Consider the following 23,022-nt stretch of genomic DNA (forward strand, 5'->3'; position numbering starts at 1 on the left):
AAAAGGTATTAAGACATGGAGAAAACAGGCACTGTAAAAAAAAAAAAATACAAAAAAAAATCATTTAAAAATATTTTAAACAGACTTTTGTCACGAGTACTTTCTGGGTCAGTGTTACTGGTTTGAGAGATTTTCCACAGGTAGAAACTCTGTAGTTAAATAGTGGGAAACCCCACCATCTTTCACAATTTAGTGAAACATTTGAGATTTGGAGTTAAAATAATACATCACTGGTGACAAAGTGAGATCATCTTCAGTTTAATTACAGTTTTCTTGGTTTTAATTTTTCTTGCAGCTTTTCATGTCTATGAGCATATGATGGAAAACCTAATTTGGAAATTGCTTTATAAATGCTAATGTTAACTGACATTATTTAAAGAATTTATTACATCCACAGGCATGTTTTACTCTGTTTAGAAGAAACATGCCAGTTCCCATCAAACACATAATACTTGTGTGCTCTACTCATGTTCTGAGTAATGCACGTGACATAATGCCGCTCATATCCAGAATAGTGCACGTGACATAATGCCAATCATGTCCTGAATAGTGCACATTACATAAGGCCACTCATGTCTTGAATAGTGCACATTGCATAATGCAGCTCATGTCCTAAATCGCGCACATTACATAATGCCACTCATGTCCTGAATAGTGCACGTGACATAATGCCAGTCATGTCCTGAATAGTGCACATGACATAATGCCACTCATGTCCAGAATAGTACACATGACATAATGTCACTCATGGCTTGAAGAGTGTGCATGACATAATGCCACTCATATCCTGAATAGTGCACATTACATAAGGCCACTCATGTCCTGAGTAGTGCACATTACATAATGCCACTCATGTCCTGAATAGTACGCATGACATAATGCCACTCATGTCCTGAATAGTGCACATTACATAAGGCCACTCATGTCCTGAATAGTGCACATGACATAATGCCACTCATGTCCTGAACAAAGCACATGACATAATGCCACTCATGTCCTGAATGGTGCACATTACATAAGGCCACTCATGTCCTGAAAAGTGTGCATTACATAATGCCGCTCATGTCCTCAATAGTGTGCATGACATAATGCCACTCATGTCCTGAATAGTGCACATGACATAATGCCACTCATGTCCTGAATAGTGCACATGACATAATGCCACTCATGTCTCAAAGAGTGTGCATGATATAATGCCATTCATGTCCTGAATAGTGCACATTACATAATGCCAGTCATGTCCTGAATAGTGCGCATGACATAATGCCACTCATGTCCTGAATAGTGCGCATGACATAATGACACTCATGTCCTGAATAGTACACATGACATAATGCAACTCATGTCCTGAATAGTGCACGTTACATAAGGCCACTCATATCCTGAATAGTGCACATGACATAATGCCACTCATGTCCTGAATAGTGCTCATGACATAATGCCTCTCATATCCTGTATAGTGTGAATGGCATAATGCCACTCATGTCCTGAATAGTGCACATTACATAAGACCATTCATGTCCTGACTAGTGCACATGACATAATGCCACTCATGTCCTGAATAGTGCACATGACATAATGCCACTCATGTCCTGAATAGTGCAGATTGCATAATGCCGCTCATGTCCAGAATAGAGCACGTGACATAATGCCACTCATGTCTCAAAGAGTGTGCATGACATAATGCCAGTCATGTCCTGAATAGAGCGCATGACATAATGCCACTCATGTCCTGAATAGTGCACATTACATAAGGCCACTCATGTCCTGAATAGTGCGCATGACATAATACAAGATAATAATAATAATTATACCTATTTGTTAACCATGTAGGCCCACTGGACACACATTCCCTTTTCAGGGGTGATCAATGAACGGTTAAGTGACTTGCTCAAGGTCACACAATAGGCTAATGAGAGCTGAGAGAATCAAATGACATACTACATGAACTACAGTCTTAACACTTTGTGCCAACTGCCAGTCTATCCATGTATGTTTCTGATAGTGAACTGTTGTGTAATTTGTATATGATCAGTGCTAAGTACATACAGAAATGCACATGTACAGGCAGGTCCACATGTGCACACTCACACACACAGATTTACACACACACACACACACACACACACACACACACACACACACACACACACACACACACACACACACACACACACACACACACACACACACATACACACACACACACACACACACACACACACACACACACACACACACACACACACACACACACACACACACACACACACACACACACACACACACCACACAAAAATACACAATGGGATGACAGTGTACATTTGTGACAGAGTTTGCATGTGTGTGTGTGTGTGTGTGTGTGTGTGTGTGTGTGTGCTTGCTTGTGTGTGCAGGCTCATATGTGTGTGTGTGTGTGTGTGTGTGTGTGTGTGTGTGTGTGTGTGTGTGTGTGTGTGTGTGCCCATATGTGTATGTATGCATGCATGTCTGTGTGCATTTGACTATGTAGGAGCTATTCAGTAAAAAGAGTAATGCCACCATACAGTGGCAAATATTTCAAGAAATTTAGTGCAGACTGGAATGCTTAAGGGCTAGTATAATGCTGTCATGTCAGTGACAGGGTTGCAAAATAAAACTTTGCAGCCATGATAAGCACCCCATAGCTGTGACATGACTGCTATGGGAAGCCTATACAAGGGCACTGTGACAAATTTCTCAGTCATTTTTATCATACAAATGGGTTGGAATGGGGAGAATTAGCAGAGATGGAATGGGAAAGACAGCGCAGAGGAACACTCAGAATGACATCAATGAAGGAAGATACATGGATAAAAAGTTATATTTGTGTGGGGGAAGGTGTTTTTTGGAAGAAGATCAGAGAAGAAGATATTAGAATAAAATCACAAGTAGGTTGGAGGGTATAAAAGAACAGAAAGATTAAGCAAACAAACATAGACTCAGACAAAGGCTGACATGGAAAGCGGTGACACACTGGGAAAAAATACAGGGCAGGCAAGGACTGACATATGGTAGACAACCGGTGATGGAGAGTATTAGACTAAAACAGAGGGTGGAGAGTCACACAGAAGGGACCTGCAAGCTAGGGATGGTAAGAAGAGTGTGCCTGACTAGCCCAGAAGGCAACTCACCCAGATGAAAGTAGCACTATGTCTGATGTCATGGGCAAGTACTAACTCTGGTGGCTCAGTGGTGAGTGGGGGGTGCTGGCCATGTGACTCATTCAGCCATAAAGGGAGATATTCCAGAATGTCAGAATACAAGCAGACACTGTATGGTGCCAATGTGGACATCCACCTGCTTGTACAAGTCGGTCCTCATAAGCCACTGCACTTCCTGTTTTGTAACCTGGAAGGGAACCTGCCCATCATTCATGGATGATAATCCTTCACATCCTCTTGAGAGGTGGACACAGAGGCCACCAGTGACCAAGCCCATTGGGCACTCAGGATAAGTGGCCTCTGTGTGATTGTTCATAGGTTCATAGGTTCATAGGTTCATACTAGGCTATCTGCCCGAGGGCATTTACAAGCCTAGCCCATCGTTTTGTGGCTTACGCCACCCCTTTAGTATGGGGAACTATACCCATTATTTTGCTGTGCCTCTGTCGATTTTGCTGTGCCTCTGTCGGAGGTTGGAGGTTATTGTAGAATGTAATGGGCTTAAATATGGACACTACCTGAGTTATGTCAAGAGTGAAAGTGAGGTATGATCTGTGAGTCGACAGTGAACATTGCAGCATAGCATTTGTTTCATTTAAGGGGAGACTTTTATTTTTATTTTATTTTACTGGTCTGTAGAAATTAAAAATGAGAGGCCTTCTAAAAGCGGTTTCACTATCCCCTTCTAGGGATGAAGAGAATTTAGGAATTAAAATGTTTCCCTCGTGGCAATGCCATTTTATTTAGTGATCCAGAGGCATTTTGTCATCATACTGCGGAGCATAATGTTGCTGAATAGATTTGTACTGGAAAGTATTGTTGTCTTTAAGTAGGTGTACAATGTTTGTTTATAATATACTTTCAGTAGATGTTTTTTGATGTTCCTCAAATTTCTTACTACATTTTTATTTGTTTTTCCTTATATTCCATATTCTGTTTTGTGTGTAAAATTGGCCTTGTAGCAATACGTCATATGCCCCTCTGTATTACTTATAAAGCTTTAAAGTGTTTTTTTTTTCATTATTTGTATGTACTAGTATGTCATGCATTAGCGTTTCATGTAGCAATTTCATGCAACCATTGATTATAGTTTGGTGGTGTTAATCCCCAGTCCAAATGACATTGTGTATTTAGAAAAAAAACGGTTTCCAGTGAAGGGCTTGCAGAAGCTATCCTTTATGGACTACAAAAGAAACCAATGTGTTTTAAGAAAGGAGAGGATATAGCTCCCAAAGATGAGTCTGCATGCATTGTAGCCCTTAGAGCTTAGGGTCAGGCACCAGTTCTTGCCAAGAGAGTATGAAATCAGAAATGATTTACAAGCATTTTTTATAGGTAGGAGTGTACAGGTGTTTCGGTGGATATATTCAAATTAAAATGTTATGAGAATACTCCCAGAACCAAGAAGTCATTGGCCAGTTAACAAGAAAGCTAACAGAATGGTTTACAAAATTAGGCTAATGGGGGAACAAGGAAGTATTTCAGAGCCACACAACATTAGGGGGGTTTAAATCCTGATGCTTACATTAGCATCACGGGAATCTAACATCCTGTCCAATGCGGTACTGAAATAAAAAGTTTTTTAAACAGTTTGAACTTGCCATCTTTGAAGAGAAAACAAAGGTAGTTGTTGATGAAAACACTAACTTTGAAGGAACTTGCTAGATAACTAGACTGCTCAACAGATATAGGTAGATAAACAGCAAGAAATAATGGCCTGCCATCTAAATCCCTTTTTTCTATTAAAAAAAGTGCTTGTGCTGTATATTTTAAATATAATGAATATAGTTTTAGAGTCTGGTCACATACCTAGATCCTGGATGGAAGCTATATAGTCCCTAATCGCTAAGGATTAGATGGTTCATTAGCTAATACCACCAATCATGGCCGTTACTATTATTAACCGTAATTATAAATTGTTCACATCACATCAGTGCTCATATACCAGGATGACTGAGTGATTCCTGAATTAGTGCAAACAATCAGTGTGGGTTTCTGTATGACCACAAACATTTAGTAATGTCATTAAAACCTGTGATTTGCTTTAGGGATGCAGTGTCTGTAAGTTGACTTTCACGAATATGAAAAGATCTTCACTCAAGTCACTGGTTTTCTTTATTTTTGTTTCCCTATGATATTTTATTTATTTTTTTTTTTTGCCTTTGTTTAAAGGGAAAGTCTGACTGGGTAATACCCATATTCAGTGGAGGCCCTGGAAGGAAAGCTCCATTTGCTAACATTGCATTATACTAAAATCCAGTTAAACACAGGACAGTTATATTTCTATTTACATTTATACACAAACAGCAGTTACATTTATACATTCTAAGATTTTACAGAGGTGGATGTTACTAAAGAAAAAGCCTACATGCTTCGGGTCTATATTATAACACTGAATTTTATAAAGTTAGAATGTTATAATATTGAACCAGTTTTGTCGAACGCTGAAAACAGCGAAGGTGCAGGACACTGAATTCTTTCCAGGGAAAGAATTCAGTGGGCCGTTGCTATGACTTCACTGTTTTCAGCATTCGATATGTTGGAATGTTACGGGTCGGGTTCAGGTAAGCATGCGATTGTGTGTAGGTTAGGGTTAGGAGGCGGGTTAAGTGAGTTAGGGTTAGGGAGCGGGTCAGGTAAGTGTGTGGTTGTGTGGACGTTAGGGTTAGGGCACAGGTCAGGTAAGTGTGCGATTGTGTGTAGGTTAGGGTTAGGGGGCAGGTTAGGTGAGTTAGGGTTAGGGCGCTGGTGAGGTGAGTGTGCAATAGTGACAGACCTTAGGGTTAGGGTCGGGTTAAGGTAAGTGGATAGCTAGTAGTGTATGTAAAGTTTCGTTTAGGTTTTGGTGTAGGATTTTAAATGTATGTGTGTGGATTGCTGTTTTTTGTGTGTGTTTGTGTTGTGTGTATGTTGTTGTGTGTGTTTCTACCAAAAAAACAAACAAAAAAAATAATCCTTGTTTTCCCACCTCTCCTCGACTAGTTTAGACCAGTTTACAGGCATTGCTGTATTCTAGGCTGTGGTGTAGTTCCTGTGTTGTCCATTACCTTACTTGGATAGAAGGAAGTTTCTTTGCTCACCAGTGGGAGTGGGGAGCCTTGAGCAGCCTACCTGTCCCTGTAGGAAGTGACCTCAGCACAAGAAGCTGTAGTAATTGGTTGTTTTGGACCATTTCTAGCTCTTTTGTAGTTCACTGTTTAAAATCAGCGTTTGCATGGCTTTGCGCGGTTGTGCACATAGCGCAGCACCGGTTAAACAAGGTTAAACTTTTTCTGGCTCCGCAAAGTCTGCTCTTCAAATTTTCCGTTAAGGAAGCTCTACTCTTAGTATAACCAGACTACTCACTGTATTATAAGCCTAGCACTTGTTCTCAATACTTCTCTACTAAGTAAGCACTCTCGTACTAAGTAAAGCACTACATCTACCTACCACCCCTGTGAATACCCACTTCCCTTAAAGGTACAGCACTCCCTTATACTGTTCTAGCATGTTGAGTGGTAGATTACTGGCGTCGTCTCCAATTCAGCTGGTCAATCTGGGTATCTTGAGACAATGCTACAATTGTCTCATGTACACAGACAACCCTCTCCTCCTCCCAACAAACACAAATACATGTGAGAGATGCAACTATATAGCCAAACTGGAGGCTGAACTCTCTCAACTTAGGGCTGGCATGACCAAACAGGAGGAGATGGCAACCACACACACAACAATCCCAGTCCCACATAGACCTACCGCAACTGCAAACCAAACACATAAAAACACAAAGACATACTCGTAGGCTCTAATAAAAAACTTACCAAAACAACAGAGGCTCCTAAAGCAGACATCCAAAAATCCACCACCTCAAAACAAAACACATGCAACACATACTTCAATAAATCAGTGTGTCAACCAATCACAGCCCTTAAGGTCAAACACCTTGCCTGATACACTAGGAATAGGTGACTCTATAGTCAGACACACTGATGTCCCGCTGACCAGGCTGAACAAGGAGAAGGTGACTGTGAGCTGTCTATCGGGAGCTAGGATCCGCCACATAACACACGCACTCAAGTCACTCCAAAGCAAGTACAAATATGACTCCGTCATTGTCCATGCTGGTGTGAATGACCTGAGACATACCTCCCTGGACTACATGAAAAGAGACATAGAGGAGCTCTCCGATTATGTAGCCCAGGCTGGTATGACCCTGACCCTGAGCAGCATCTTGCCCTCACCAAGAATGATACCACAATACAAAGACAAGATGATCAGCTTTAACAATTGGCTCAAGTACTGGTGTCATTCTAAGGGGATCCAATGTCTGTCTGCCTGGGATGACATGTTGGACAAGCCACGCTGCTTCGCAAGGGATGGCTTACACCTGTCACCACTGGGCTTCAGGATATTGGCTAAGGCTCTTGCCACCCCCATAGTACCTTTTTTAGGCAAGGCTCAAAAGACAAACCCACCTCCTTAGAAAACAAAAATGGAAAAAAACTAAGGGTAATGCTGCTCAATGCCAGAAGTCTAAATCTCAAGATGCAGGCACTTGATGCACTCCTCAGCATGGAGAACATTGACGTCTGTGCAGTAACTGAAACCTGGTTCAAGGCTCCTGAGAGCACCCCAGCACTACCAGGCTATACCTCGTATCATGCTTTTCAGCCCCAAAACCCAGGCCGAACCACAAAGGGAGGGGGAGTGTCCATATTCATCAAGGACACCCACATCTCCAGGTTAGTAGCAACACATGAAGCATCAGAGACCATACAGGTGCAACTAACCATAAGCAAAACTGCTATACAACTGGTAGCATGTTACAGACCACCCTCCCAATCTCAAGAACCCCATTCAGCCTTCCTGAAGACATTGGAGGATATGAATGTATCACAAAATACCATCATACTGGGAGACTTCAACTACCCAAACATAGATTGGGTACATTATTCTAGCCCTAATACCCTAGCCCAAAGGTTCCTGGAATTCATAAATTCAAATGCACTGGAACAACTAGTCACCTCTCCCACTAGGGGAGATAATATACTAGACCTGATCATCACAAACATGGGGACAAAATGCTCCACACCGGAAGTATACCCCTCACTAGTGAGATCTGACCACAAACTAATCACCCTGGATATACATATCCCACCTCCACCCCCAGCACAAAAGACCACAGTGAAAATCTTCTCAAAAGCAGACTTCACTCTTCTTAAGACTGAGATGGTATCCTTTAAGCCCACTGTGCCAGTGGATACCACATCCCACAATGCCAAATCCTTCACAAATGCTTTCTATGGACATCTCCAAGAATGCATGGATCATGCAATCCCAAACAAATCCAAGTCCCTCTCCACCAAAGGTAAGCATCCTGTCTGGTGGACCTCAGCCATAAACAAATTGTATAACAAAAGAAGGAAGCTACTGCACGTCAGAGCAAAATCCATGAAGGGAAGAATCTCTGATCAACATTAGCAGAAAACTACATTCTCTCATAAAAACATCCAAGGCCAACTTTGAGAGAAAAATCACTAAGGACACTAAAGATAACCACAAAGCCTTCTTCAGCTATGTTAGAAACCTGGGTGGAAACCCTCAGATATGCTCAGAGTTGGTTCACAACAACAAAAAATACACTGAACCCACAGATATTGCCAACATTCTGGCTGACAGGTACAGTGCAAATTTCTCCCCTCCTTCACCCCCAAACGAAGAAATACTTATCTCAGCTGAATGTAATCTCCCTGTCATCTCAGATGTCCAAGTGAGAACTGCCCTAAACAAAGCAAAAAACACAGCATCAATGGGACCTGACGGTATCCCGGGTTGTGTGTTACGTGAACTCCAAGAGGAGCTAAACCCACACATAAAAATGCTATTTAACCTTAGCCTTACTTCGGGATATGTACCTGAACACTGGCATACAGCAATAGTGGTCCCACTCCATAAGGGGGGTGCCTCTACAGACCCTGGAAACTACCGCCCCATAAGCTTAACCAGCGTGGTCTGCAAAGCTATGGAAAGAATCATTATGGAACTCATAAACAGAGACATAGGGGACCTACAGACACTTGACCCCACCCAGTTCGGCTTTGTAAAGGGCAGATCCTGCCTTTTAAACCTGGTTGACTTTTTCGAAACAGTTACTAGAGCCATTGATGAGGGCAAAGCAGTCCATACAGCATACCTGGACTTGGCTAAGGCCTTCGACACAATACCCCACTCAGGCATCATAGATAAGCTCAACAGCTTAAAAGTAAACCCTTATGTCACTAGATGGGTTGCAAACTGGCTAAAGGACAGAACCCATAAAGTTAAAATCGCTGGCGCAATGTTAGAATCAAAGCCACTCAAAAGTGGTGTCCCACAGGGATCTGTCCTGGGACCCCTCTTGTTCGGCATTTATTTCTCAGATGTTAAAGCAAACATGGGAGGGCTGTGGCTGACAAAGTTTGCAGATGACTGCAAACTAGGCACCATAGTCGATACACAAGCAGACACACACATCCTACAAAAAGGCCTCACATAAACGGACAACTGGTGCCGGAGTCACGGCCTTAAACTAAATGCCAAAAAATGTATAGTCATCCCCTTTGGGAAAAACAAAGTACCCACAAATTATCACATAGACAGCAACCCACTGAGTATGGAAAAAGTAATCAGAGACCTAGGGACCCAAGTCGACAGCGACCTCTCATTTGACACCCACATTGCCAAAGTCGTTAGAAAAACATTCTACCTTGCACACCTCATCATGAAGGGATTCACATCAAGATCCAAGGATGTCATTGTACCCCTATATTCCTCCCTCATCAGACCCATGATTGAGTACAATGCCCCATTTGGTATGTACCTCACCCGGCATTTGCAACAGCTGGAGAGACCACAAAAGTACCTCACCAAGAGGATCAAGGGTCTCCAACATATGTCTTATTCTGCCAGACTAAAGAAACTTCAGCTCTATTCAGTAGCATACCACCTGACGTGCAAGGCCATGTCCAATCAGGATCTGATGGACATGCTCCACCTCAAAAAATCCAAATCCATCAGGACCATGAGAGCTAAAGACTTAAACCTCGGCAAAAGTATGAATAGGACATGCTGGAGGGATAGATTCATAACCCAGAGGCTTCCCATGCTTTGGAACAAGATCCCAGTTCGTATTAGGCAGAGCCCCTCACTGACTCTCTTCAAGAGAAATCTTAATGAGTGGATGGGAGGTCGTAAGTTTACCCCAGGGGTCACATCTGTGTCACTGCTAGACAGGGGCACAGTAAACTAATTCTATTATATAAGGGGACCTTCATTGTGTCACTACTAGACAGAGGCACAGTATTCTAAATTTATTCTGTACATTTTTTGTACCATTTCATAGGATGGCAAAAGCCACATCACTATGGCTAGGCTTACAAATGCAAACAACCATACGCTCCGCAAGGATGGCATGCAGGGTCAAGCCAACAATGTTAATCACCAACGACCAGCAAAAAACGATAGTGAACATGCAGTAATGAAGAAATAATGATTATTTATTTATAATTCCTTCAAATCCAGACCGGTTTCGGCTATTCAGCTTAGTTTATTGTATTCAATGATAAAGGCTGAATAGCCGAAACCGTTTTTTTGCTGGTCGTTGGTGGTTTACATTGTAGGCTTACAAATGCCCCAGGGCAGATAGCCTAGTACTATATTATGAAACTATGAAACTAATAGGGATTTTTTTTCCCTGGGAAAAAATCGCTATTCTGACTGCTCGATGTTTGCGAATTTCGGTATTTAGTGTTCGATATTATAACATTCGATCTTTATAGATTTCGATGTTATAATATAGACCCCATGCTACTCAGTGGATTGTACAGGCAGCAGTTATGTATAAAAATGTTTTCATCATTTTACTGAGAGGTTGAGAATATTCTGTTTAAGGAGAGTATTTGGAGAGTATCATACAGTGAACACAAAGTCAACCTAATGATGAGCATGTGCAGGACCAGGACTGGTTAAGATGTTGTTTACACAGTGGTTTAAAATTACTGAGTTTGTCAGACAGTTTTATTTGTGTGGGGATGCTATTCCAGAGTTTAGCAATGTACTGGGAGTAGAGTGAGTCTCCTACAATATTATTTGACTTGTTTGTGAGTATTAAAAATTTGTTACTAGAGCGGAGGTCCCTTGCTGGACAGTAGGGCAGTAATAAGCTTTGTAGTGCAGGGCATTTTTCTGGATGATGAATGAGTTTGTGTGCTGTAGTTAGTTGTGAATGTGTTAGATAGTTGTGTAGTTAAAGCCAGTTTAATTGGTTTAAGCCATGACAATGGTGGGTCCTATGAGGGAGATTGATGGCATATTTAGCTATTTTATTGTAGCACGAGGCAAATTTCTTTCTCTGTGTATTGTTTAAGTTTGTTAGGATAGGAGCAGCATATAAGAGAGTTGTCAAAAAGAAGGTGGTAGTTAGAGTTTTTTTGCAGTATCTGTAAGTAATCCATTGATCCTATAAAGGGAGCCTAGTTTCTGGTGTGTAGATTTAATGGTATGCAGTATATGCTGGTCATATTTGAGATGCTCATCTATTATAACACCTAGAAGTTTACAGTGAGTTACAGTTTCAATGACAGTATTATTTGATAACTTTATGGTAAAAGATTGTTTTGATTTTGGCAACATTTTGAGGTAAGAAAGGATTAACTTAAATTTCTTGGGGTTGAATATGAGGTCTGATTCTTTCAGCCAGGTTTCTGAAGAAGAGAAATATGTTTGGGTAATGTCTTAGAGCTTATTTATTGTTGAGGTCACACATATTAATGTTGAGTCATCTGCACACTGAACTAAACTAGTTTGGTGAGTGGAATATATTAAATAGGAGAGGACCCAGGATAGAGGCCTGAGGGACACCTGTCGTAACTGGTCGAAACAATAAGTAGGTTTGTTGCAATTTAACTGCTTGTTGTCTTCCAGATAGGTAATTAAGAAACCACAACAAGGAGTGTTGTGAAAGTCCTTTTGAGGAGAGTCGAATGAGGTTTGCTGGTGTGAGACAGTATCAGATGCCTTTGACAAGTCCAAGGACATGGTGGACACAAGCAGGCCATTGTTTTATGTTGATTTGTTACATTGGAAGGATGTAGTAGTACAGGGGTGGTGCTCTGCTGGGCTATATTTGAACACTATTTACATAGACTTCTCAGCTATGAAGTTGAAGTTGGCCTTTTGGATAAATTTTTGATATCTAAGAGGGACACAGCATGGGTGTATGCTGTCCCTTTGTTATTTGCTTTTGGCATCATTTCTTATAAATATAGAGGTACTGAGTTAAATCCTGAATGGACCAGAGGTCAGTATTTCCCTTTCTTTAGGTTAGTCTTTCAATATATTAACTGACCAAACAAAGAACCTTTCTAAACTCTTTGATTTACTCCACTAACATAGAAGAATTTCAATATATCAGATGAATTAACTTAAATGATGGATCTGCTTGCACATGTGAATAATGTAGATTGTTTCAGTACACAGTATCCCCACCTGTAGAACCCTTAACATTACAGTAATTAAAGGTTTTGCTGGCACTCTTTCAAGTAGACCAAGAAAATCCTTAATGCTGATGTAAGAAATAGATGTAAAGGGTTTAATTTTAGACACTGTTAATTGAAAACACTGCAAGCAGGTCTTCACCAAATAATATCTGCTATTCAAAATGTTTTACACCTCCTGTTTTGTACTTTTCAGGCTATCGCCATATACCCCAAAACATTCATTGGCTTGAGGAAAAATCTGGATAACTTCTAAATATGGTAGAGATTAGGGCAAAAATTATTTCAGGAAAGATAACTCTCCCTCTCAATATCTGTCGTCTTCTGGTACCTGATACCAACAATTGCTGTAGGGCTATGCAAACTGGAATAGCATACCTATGTCATCTTCAAAACTGTGTTGCTTATTGGAGAGATTTTGCATATCCCTTAGAAATTGAAAAAGCATTGCCTAAAAAAAAATTGGGGTTTGTTTGCCCATAAAAGTCAGGTGGATTGCAGGTTGTACAACAATTAATTTGTCTTTATTAAATTTGTGAACAATTGGGTTCAAGATTCAGTTCTCATAAGGTCTACCTTGACTAAAGATAAGCATATCAGGGATTTCAAGAAATTGTTAAGAGAATGCCTAACCTTGTCTACTGGAGTCAGCTAGCAGATCAAGGATGGGGTTTAGATATTCTTTAAAGCATAGTGCAATGAATCTCTGAGACATTATTTCAGATCAAGGCATCTCATTAGGAAGATGGCGATACTAAAATGATATACCACCTGGCATGTATATTGTCCAAGATGGATTCAGTTCTTGTTGATGACAAGGAGTTGGGAAGGCCTCTCCTCTACTGTACATCTTTTTGACACAGTGATTAATTGGGTAGAGTGGAAACTGGAGCAGTCTCCAGATGATAATATACCTACCAATGTAGAAGAGAGTATCCTTGTAACCTAGAGTGACTGTAAAATCTTAATAAATTAACATCTTTTGTTAACATTGTCTGCCCAAACATTTTTATAAGACAAGCCAATTACTGAGGATATCTAGGGCATTTTATGCATGTTGGAAATGCAAAACTGTGTTAAAATGCTCTTGGAATAATGTCTTCTGGTGGTGTGAAGCCTTGGAATCTTATAAAGCTGGCCTACAGCTTCTAATTGATATGCTGTAGGCCCAGAGGCTGCAAATGATTTAATATTTTTAAAAGGCTATATTCCTTATGCAGATTGGAAACAGAATGAATTGGTCTTGCTTTGGTTAATTTTATTAGCAGTAAAAAAGGCAACAACCAAAAGGCGGAAATCAGATTTGTTGCTGGCAAGTCAATATCTTTTAAGAAAGTTCCTTAGGAAACATATGCAATGGAAGTACACCTACAGAGCAAACTTCATGGATAACTAGCAACTTTTGTTGACATATGTTAATAATGCTTGAAAGAGTTATGAAATTGGGGTCAAGGGGACAGAGGATCCCCCATCCATAGTTCAGTGTCAAGCGCTAATGTAAGGTGCTGCTTTGTGACCAGAATGAAGTGATGCTAGTTATATCTGGTCTGTGAATATAATGCTACCCAACATGCATGAAAACTAAGTGATCCTAAGGGATTAGAATAAGAGGCACCATCGATTGATTCGTTTACAAAATTAGGAATCAAAAGAAGGTCAACAGACATGTATAGTTATAGTTATTTATCCCAATGACAATTAATTTCGGTTGGCAGAAATAAGAAGCAAGTTAGGAGTGATTTAATTGTTTTTACTGATAGTTGCTTTCATTTGCTCATTATTTTACTATATGCTACTATATGTTAATATTAACGTTTTTATGTAGTAATGTATAATACCGCTCAGAACTCAATGCCTTATCTGTGTCTGGAATAAATGTATTATGAACTTGCTCTTTTTATCAGCCAGTTGACTATTTGTGATACTAACTCTCCCGTAAACTACAGAAGTTTGTGCTTCAGCTCCTGTGTTGGCTTAGTGTATGTCACGCTGACAAATAAATAAGCATGTCTTGGTGGGTCCCTCTGGTTGCCTTTAGGGATTCTAGCTGACAAAAAAAACTCATTTTTCCCTAGGTAGATGATTGGAGTTTGCATCTAAGGCAGAATGACTAATTTAAGAACACCAGTCTGACAACTCCATTTATTTTAATTAAATCATTTCACACTCATTACTGTCTGCTGGAAACATATTAAATGTTATAGTGTTTCCTCCTCAGTTAAAGAAGAAACATGACATTGTCCTGTGGAGCCTGTTTCATCAGCTCATGTTGCTGCCACATGCAGATGAAATTCTTACTTTGTTTCTTTTCTCTTTATTGATCAGGTTTCTCTGCAATGAAAATTCTGCGGGTGATCTTAACATCTTTATGATTTGTTAGAGAAAACATTTACGTTGCAGTTTGCAAGTCACTTTTCATGTTGCTCATTTTCTTTTTTTAGTTTCACGAGTTCAGAAAATATGTATAAGCACCTGACAGAAAGCTATAATGTGTTTTTATTTGCAGATGCTTTATTTGAACATGTGCACTCTTTTCAAATCATCCAACTTTCAGTGACTTGGACTTCCACAAATATCCAACATGCCCGTTATTATTGTAATTATTAATTTATTAATTACAGAAATCGCTGGTTTGATTCTTTTGAGTCTTTTATTTCATTCCAGAAAAGTCATTGGCTTGCAAAAATCTAGCATGTTTGACACCTCTCTGTGTTTTGTAATAGAGGTTTATGTCCACTTCAGTGTGATTCAGGCCCACACTCACTCTTCTGTCCACTTTGGTGTGATTTAGGTCCACACTCACCCTTATGTCCACTTTGGTGCGATTTAGGTCCACACTCACTCTTATGTCTGCTTTGATGTGATTTAGGCCCACACTCACTCGTATGTCCACTTTAGTATGATTCAGGACTACACCCACCCTTATGTGCACTTTGGTGGGATTTTGGCCCACACTCACCCGTATGTTCTCTTTGATGTGATTCAGGCCCACATTCACTCTGATGTCCACTTTTTTGTGATTTGGGCCCACACTCACTTTTATGTCCACTTTGGTGTGATTCAGGCCCACACTCACTCTTATGTCCACTTTGGTGTGATTCAGACCCACACTCACTCTTATGTCCACTTTGGTGTGATTCAGATCTACATTCACTCTTATGTCCACTTTGGTGTGATTTAGGTCCACACTCACTCTTATGTCCACTTTGGTGTGATTTAAGCCCAAACTCACCCTTATGTCCACTTTAGTGTGATTCAGGCCCACACTCACTGTTATGTCCACTTTGTTGTGATTCAGGCTGGCAGTCACTTTTATGTTCACTTTAGTGTGATTCAGGTCCATACTCACTCTTATGTCCACTTTGGTGTGATTCAGGCCCACACTCACTCTTATGTCAACTTTGGTGTGATTCAGGCCTACGCTCACTCTGATGTCCACTTTGGTGTGATTCAGGCCGACACTCACTTTTATGTCCACTTTAGTGTGATTCAGGCCCAAACTCATTCTTATGTCAATTTTGGTGTGATTCGGGTCCACACTCATTCTGATGTCCACTTTGGTGTGATTCAGACCCACTCATACTCTGATGTCCACTTTGGTGTGATTCAGGCCCACACTCACTCTTATGTCCACTTTGGTGTGATTTAGGCCCACACTAACACTTATGACCAGTTCAGTGTGATTCAGGCCCACACTCACCCTTATCTCCACTTTGGTGTGATTCAGATCTACATTCACTCTTATGTCCACTTTGGTGTGATTCAGGTACACACTCACTCTTATGTCCACTTTGGTGTGATTTAGGCCCACACTCACTTGCATGTCTACTTTAGTGTGATTCAGGGCCACACTAACCCTTATGTCCACTTTGGTTTGATTCATGCCCACACTCACTCATGTCCACTTTGGTGGGATTCAGACCTACACTCACTCTTATGATCACTTTGGTGGAATTCAGGCCCACACTCACCCTTATTACCACTTTGGTTTGATTCAGGCCAAGACTTACCCTTATGACCACTTTGGTGTGATTCAGGCCCATACTCACTCTTATGTCCACTTTAGTGTAATTCAGGCCCACACTCACTCTTATGTCCACTTTGTTGTGCTTCAGGTCCACACTCACTCTTATGTCCACTTTGTTGTGATTCAGGCTTACACTCACCCTTATGTCCACGTTGGTGTGATTCAGGAACACACTCACTCTTATGTCCACTTTGGTCTGATTTAGGCCCACACTCAGTCGTATGTCCACTTTAGTGTGATTCAGGACTACACTCACCCTTATATCCACTTTGGTGGGATTCTGGCCCACACTCACCCATATGTCCTCTTTGATGTGATTCAGGCCCACATTCACTCTGATGACCGCTTTGGTGTGATTCAGGCCCACACTCACTCTTATGTCCACATTAGTGTGATTCAAGTCCGCACTCACTCCTATGTCTACTTTGGTGTGATTCAGGTCCACACTCACTCTTATGTCCACTTTGTTGTGATTCAGCCTTACACTCACCCTTATGTCCACGTTGGTGTGATTCAGGTCTATACTCACTCTTATGCCCACTTTGGTGTGATTCAGGCTTACACTCACCCTTATGTCCACGTTGGTGTGATTCAGGCCCACACTCACTCTTATGTCAACTTTGGTGTGATTCAGGCCCACACTAACCCTTATGACAAGTTCAGTGTGATTCAGGCCCACATTCACCCTTATCTCCACTTTGGTGTGATTCAAATCTACATTCACTCTTATGTCCACTTTGGTGTGATTCAGGTCCATACTCACTCTTATGTCCACTTCGGTGGGATTCAGGCCTACACTCACTCTTATGTTCACTTTGGTGGAATTCAGGCCCACACTCACCCTTATTACCACTTTGGTGTGATTCAGGCCAAAACTTACCCTTATGACCACTTTGGTGTGAGTCAGGCCCACACTCACTCTTCTGTCCACGTTGGTGTGATTCAGGCACACACTCACTCTTATGTCCACTTTGGTGTGATTCAGGCCCACATTCACACCTTCCTTCTGCATGCTGCTAACTGCCTAAGGCACTGATGCAATCACCTCCTCGCCTGGCTTCCTTGAGTTACTACAGCCTGAGACTTTCTCACTGTATAGGAAGACCTTACCCTTACTTTGCTGGGAGGGGTTGGTCTGATGCTTAAGGCTTTTACCTTAGGAAAAGAAGGTGCAGGACATGATTCTGATCTCTGTTTATTAGCTAGTCTTGTAATAGTCTACAGACTGATAGCTTAGTGCTTTCCTATGAATCTATATCTCTAGTACTTTCAAAATACTGAAAAATCATAATCTCCAGATATGCAACATTTTATAAATAGAAAATGGGTGTTCTTATATTCTTAAATATTATTGTTGGGCATAATAACTTAAAATGTAGTTGAAGTCCTGAGATTATGCAAAAGAAATATGTTTATCAGAGACTTGAATACATCCTAATGTTATGGGGCTAAAGGGAAGTCTCTGTGTTCACCAGTGGGAGTGGTTAACACTGAACAGCCTGCCTGTCCCTGGAGGAGTGGTTACTACCTAGAAGCTGTAGTTTTATTGGCCATTTTGGGTCAATTCTAAACTCCTTGATCTCTCTCTCTCTTAAAACCCAACTGCCACGTGGTTTTGGCGTCTTTTCAGGCTTGCTAGTTGTTGCTGAAGCACCTACCAAGGGGAGAAAACGCTGAGAGAAGAAAGGGAGCCACTTTTGTGATTTTAAGTATTTTCTTCAGATTTTTTGTTAAGTTTTACTGCTTTGCCGCCTACTTTTTGGCATTTTCCGGCTTGCTAAAGTTTATATCTGTAACAGTAACAGTACTTGAAACACATCTAGAGCCTGTTTACTGCATTTACTGTGTTGCACTTAATTTAAAATCGTTTTTTTCTCTAAAAACTGCATTTTACCTGATTTTGGCCTCGCACTCAAGTGTGGGGTCATTTATTGCACTGTTGTGATTATTTTGCTGCTTGTGTATCTCTGCTACCTTTAAACTACAACAAAAAGAAAAAAAAAAAAAAATCTTGCTTTTTTTCCCACTTTCTAAATGTTAAGAAAGTTCAGTTACAGATTTGCTGTTCTGAACTGTTTGGAAGTTTCTAGAAGGCCAGTGCATGATTGGGCTAAAGGGAAGTCTCTGTGCTCACCAGTGGTAGTGGTCAACACTGAACAGCCTGCCTATCCCTGGAGGAGTGGTTACTACCTAGAAGCTGTAGTTTTATTGGCCATTTTGGGTGAATTCTAAACTCCTTGATCTCTCTCTCTTAAAACCCTACAACTCTCTTTTTGCACGGTTTTGCGCACTGAGCAGCGTCGGGCAGCACCGCCTAAACAGGTTTAAACTATTCCAGGCTCCACAAAGTCTGCTTTTCACTTTTTCCCTTAGAACTGTTCAAACTCTCAAAGTAATCACTCTATTCTCTTTCTAAACCCTGCACTTGCTCAGCTCTTATAAGGAAACACTAACTAACTAAAGCACTACCCCCTCCTTGACTTCTCATAAGTATTAGGCTCCCGATTGGTCCTTCCTGATCAAGTGAAAAATCAGTTCCCTTCCCTAATCTGATCAGTAAAAAAACAGTTCCCTGTACTAATCTGGTATGTCCATGGGTCATTTTCAAGGTTACTCTCCAGTCCAGCTGGTGAATCTGGGAATTTTGAGGCAATGTTACAATTGCCTTATGTATACAGACAACCCTGTCCTCCTTCCAACAAACTCTAATACATGTGAGAGATGCAGTTACACAGCCAAACTGGAGGCAGAGCTCTCTCAACCCAAGACTGGCACAGTCAGTCAGGAGGAAAAGGTAACCACCCACACCATAAATCCATTCTCACACAGACCTATTGCATCTGCATACCCAACACATAAACACACAAAAACCTACTCGGAGTTTCTAAATAAAAATCTGCCTAAACAGCAAAGACCTCCTAAGCAAATATCCAAGCAACAGCCACCCCTCAACAATACCCACGAATCACATATCTCACAAAATCAGTGTGCCTCACAGTCACAGCCCTTAAGGCCAAACAACACACCAAATACACTTGTTATAGGGGACTCTATTGTCCAGCACACTGATGTCCCGCTCACCAGACTGAACAAGGAGAAGGTCACTGTAAGCTGCCTGTCAAGTGCCAGGATCTGCCACATAATGCAAGCACTCAGGTCACTCCAAAGCAAGTACAAGTATGACTCCGTCATTGTCCATGCTGGTGTGAATGACCTGAGACGTACCTCCCTGGACTACATGAAAAGAGACATAGAGGAGCTCTCTGACCATGTAGCCCAGGCTGGTATGACCCTGACCTTGAGTAACATCTTGCCCTCACCAAGAATGATGCCACAGTATAAAGACAAAATGATCAGTTTCAACAATTGTCTAAAGTATTGGTGTCATTCAAAGGGGATCCAGTGTCTGTCAGTCTGGGGCCAAGGCTCTTGCCACCCCCATAATGCCTTTTTTAGGCAAGGCTCAAAGGACAAACCCACCTCCATAGACAACCCAAGGATAAAAAAACTAAAGGTAATGCTACTCAATGCCAGAAGTCTAAACCTCAAGATGCATGCACTCGAGGCTCTCCTCAGTATGGAGAAAATTGATGTCTGTGCAGTAACAGAAACCTGTTTCAAGGCTCCTGAGAGCACCCCAGCACTACCAGGTTATAACTCATACTATGTGTTTCGGCCCCAAAACTCGGATTGAAGCACAAAAGGAGGGGGAGTATCTATATTCATCAAAGATACCTACACCTCCAGGTTAGTGGCACTGCACGAAGCATCGCAAACCATCCATGTGCAACTAACAGCAGGCAAAACTGCCTTTCAGTTTGTAGCCTGCTACAAAACACCCTCCCTATTACAGGAACCCTACTTGGCATTCCTGAGAACACTGGAGAATATGAAGGTCTCTCCAAATACTATGTTATTGGGTGACTTCAACTACCCAAACATTGACTAGGAAAACTACTCAAGCCCAAACACCCTCGCCCAACGGTTCCTTGAATTTATAAACTCTAATGCAATGGAACAACTGGTCACCACTCCCACAAGAGGGAACAACATATTGGACCTGGTCATCACCAACATGGGGACTCTATGTTCCACACCAGAGGTAAACCCCTCATTGGTAAGATCAGACCATAAACAAATTTCCCTGGACATCCATATCCCGTCCCCATCCCCAGCCAAGGAAATCACTGTAAAGAATTTCTCAAAAGCCAACTTTGCACTTCTCAAGACTGAGGTGGAATCCTTCAAAGCCCCCCGGGCTAGAGGATAATACAGCCCAATCCGCAGAATCCTTTGCAAATGCATTCTATGAGCACCTGCAGGAATGCATGGATTGTGCTATCCCAAATAAAACCAAGACTCACTCCTCCAAAAACAGGAGACTGGTCTGGTGGACCCCGGCCATAAATAAGCTATACAACAGAAAGAGGAAGCTACTACATGACAGAGCAAAACCCCAAAAAGGGAAGGCATCTCTGATCAGTATTAGCAAGAAACTTCGATCCCTCATAAAATCATCAAAGGCCAGTTTTGAAAGGAAAATTGCCCTAGACACTAAAGATAATCACAAGGCCTTCTTTAGTTATGTCAGGAACATGGGTGGAAACTCCCAGATATGCTCTGAATTGTTGCATAACGGTACAAAATATACCAAACCTACAGACATAGCCAACATCCTGGCAGACAGATTCAGCGCAAACTTCTCCCCCCCCCCCCAAAAGGAGTAAATGCTTATCCCAACTGAATGCAACCTCCCTGACATCACAAATGCACAGGTGAAAGCTGCCCTCTCCAAAGTAAAAACACAGCATTTATGGGACCGGACGGTGTCCCAGGCTGTGTCTTACATGAGCTCCAAGAAGAACTGAACCCTCACATTAAGTCACTGCTCAAACTTAGCCTTACTACAGGATATGTACCCAGAAGAATGGCGTACAGCTACAGTAGTCCCACTCCACAAAGGTGGTGCCACAATGGACCCCGGGAACTATCGCCCCATAAGCCTGACTAGTCTGGTCTGTAAAGCTATGGAGCGTATTATCATGGAACTCATAAACAAAGACATTGGGAGCCTCCAGACACTGGACCTGTCAGAAAAATATGTATTAATGTGTGTGCTTAATGCTGATTAGAAACTAAATAAGTTAACATGTTTTTCATTCTATTTTATATGCACTATTTTATATACATTTGAGTTTCATATGAGACTAAAAGATGCTTTTTGAAACTGCAGTGGGCTTTCTGAAACTTGCAAAATGCCCTCTGACCTAGTAATTGCTAGCACAGCAATATTTCATAGTTTCATAGTTTGTACTAGGCTATCTGCCCTAGGGCATTTATAAGCCTAGCCATAGTGATGTGGCTTTCGCCATCCCATGTAATGGTACAGAATAGATTTAGAATACTGTGCCTCTGTCTGGTAGTGACACAGTGAAGACCCCTTTACATAATAGAATTAGTTTACTGTGCCTCTGTCTAGTAGTGACACAGAGATGACCCCTGGGGTAAACCTACGATCTCCCATCCACTCGTCAAGATTTCTCTTGAAGAGAGTCAGTGAGGGGCTCTGCCTAACATGAACTGGGACTCTGTTTCAGAGTATGGGAAGCCACTGAGTTATGAATCTGTCCCTCCAGCATGTCCTATTCATATTTGTGCTGGGGTTTAAATCTTTAGCTCTTGTGGTTCTGATGGATTTGGATTTTTTGAGGTGGAGCATGTCCATCAATTCCTGATTGGACATGGCCTTGTACGTCAGGCACAGATCACCTCTGAGTAGGCGGTATGCTACTGAATAGAGCTGGAGTTTCTTTAGTCTGGCAGCATACGACATATGTTGGAGACCCTTGATCCTCTTGGTGAGGTACTTATGGGGTCTCTCTAGCTGTTGCAAGTGCCGGGTGAGGTACATACCAAATGGGGCATTGTACTCAATCATGGGCCTGATAAGGGAGGAGTATAGGGGTACAATGACCTCCTTTGATCTGGATGTGAATCCCTTCATGATAAGGTGGGCAAGGTAGAAAGTCTTTCTAACCACTTTGGCAACGTGGGTGTCAAATGAGAGGTCACTATCGACTTGGGTCCCCAGGTCTCTGATTACTTTTTCCATACTCAGTGGGTTACTGTCTATGTGATAATTTGTGGGTACTTTGTTTTTCCCAAAGGGGATGACTATACATTTTTTGGCATTTAGTTTAAGGCCATGACTCCGGCACCAGTTGTCTGTTTCAGTGAGGCCTTTCTGTAGGATGTATGTGTCAGCTGGTGTATCGTCTATGGCGCCTCGTTTGCAGTCATC

The sequence above is a fragment of the Protopterus annectens genome, chromosome 12.part0, assembly GCF_019279795.1.
Source record: "Protopterus annectens isolate FY-2018-M chromosome 12.part0, PAN1.0, whole genome shotgun sequence".
NCBI classification, from domain to species: Eukaryota; Metazoa; Chordata; order Ceratodontiformes; family Protopteridae; genus Protopterus; species Protopterus annectens.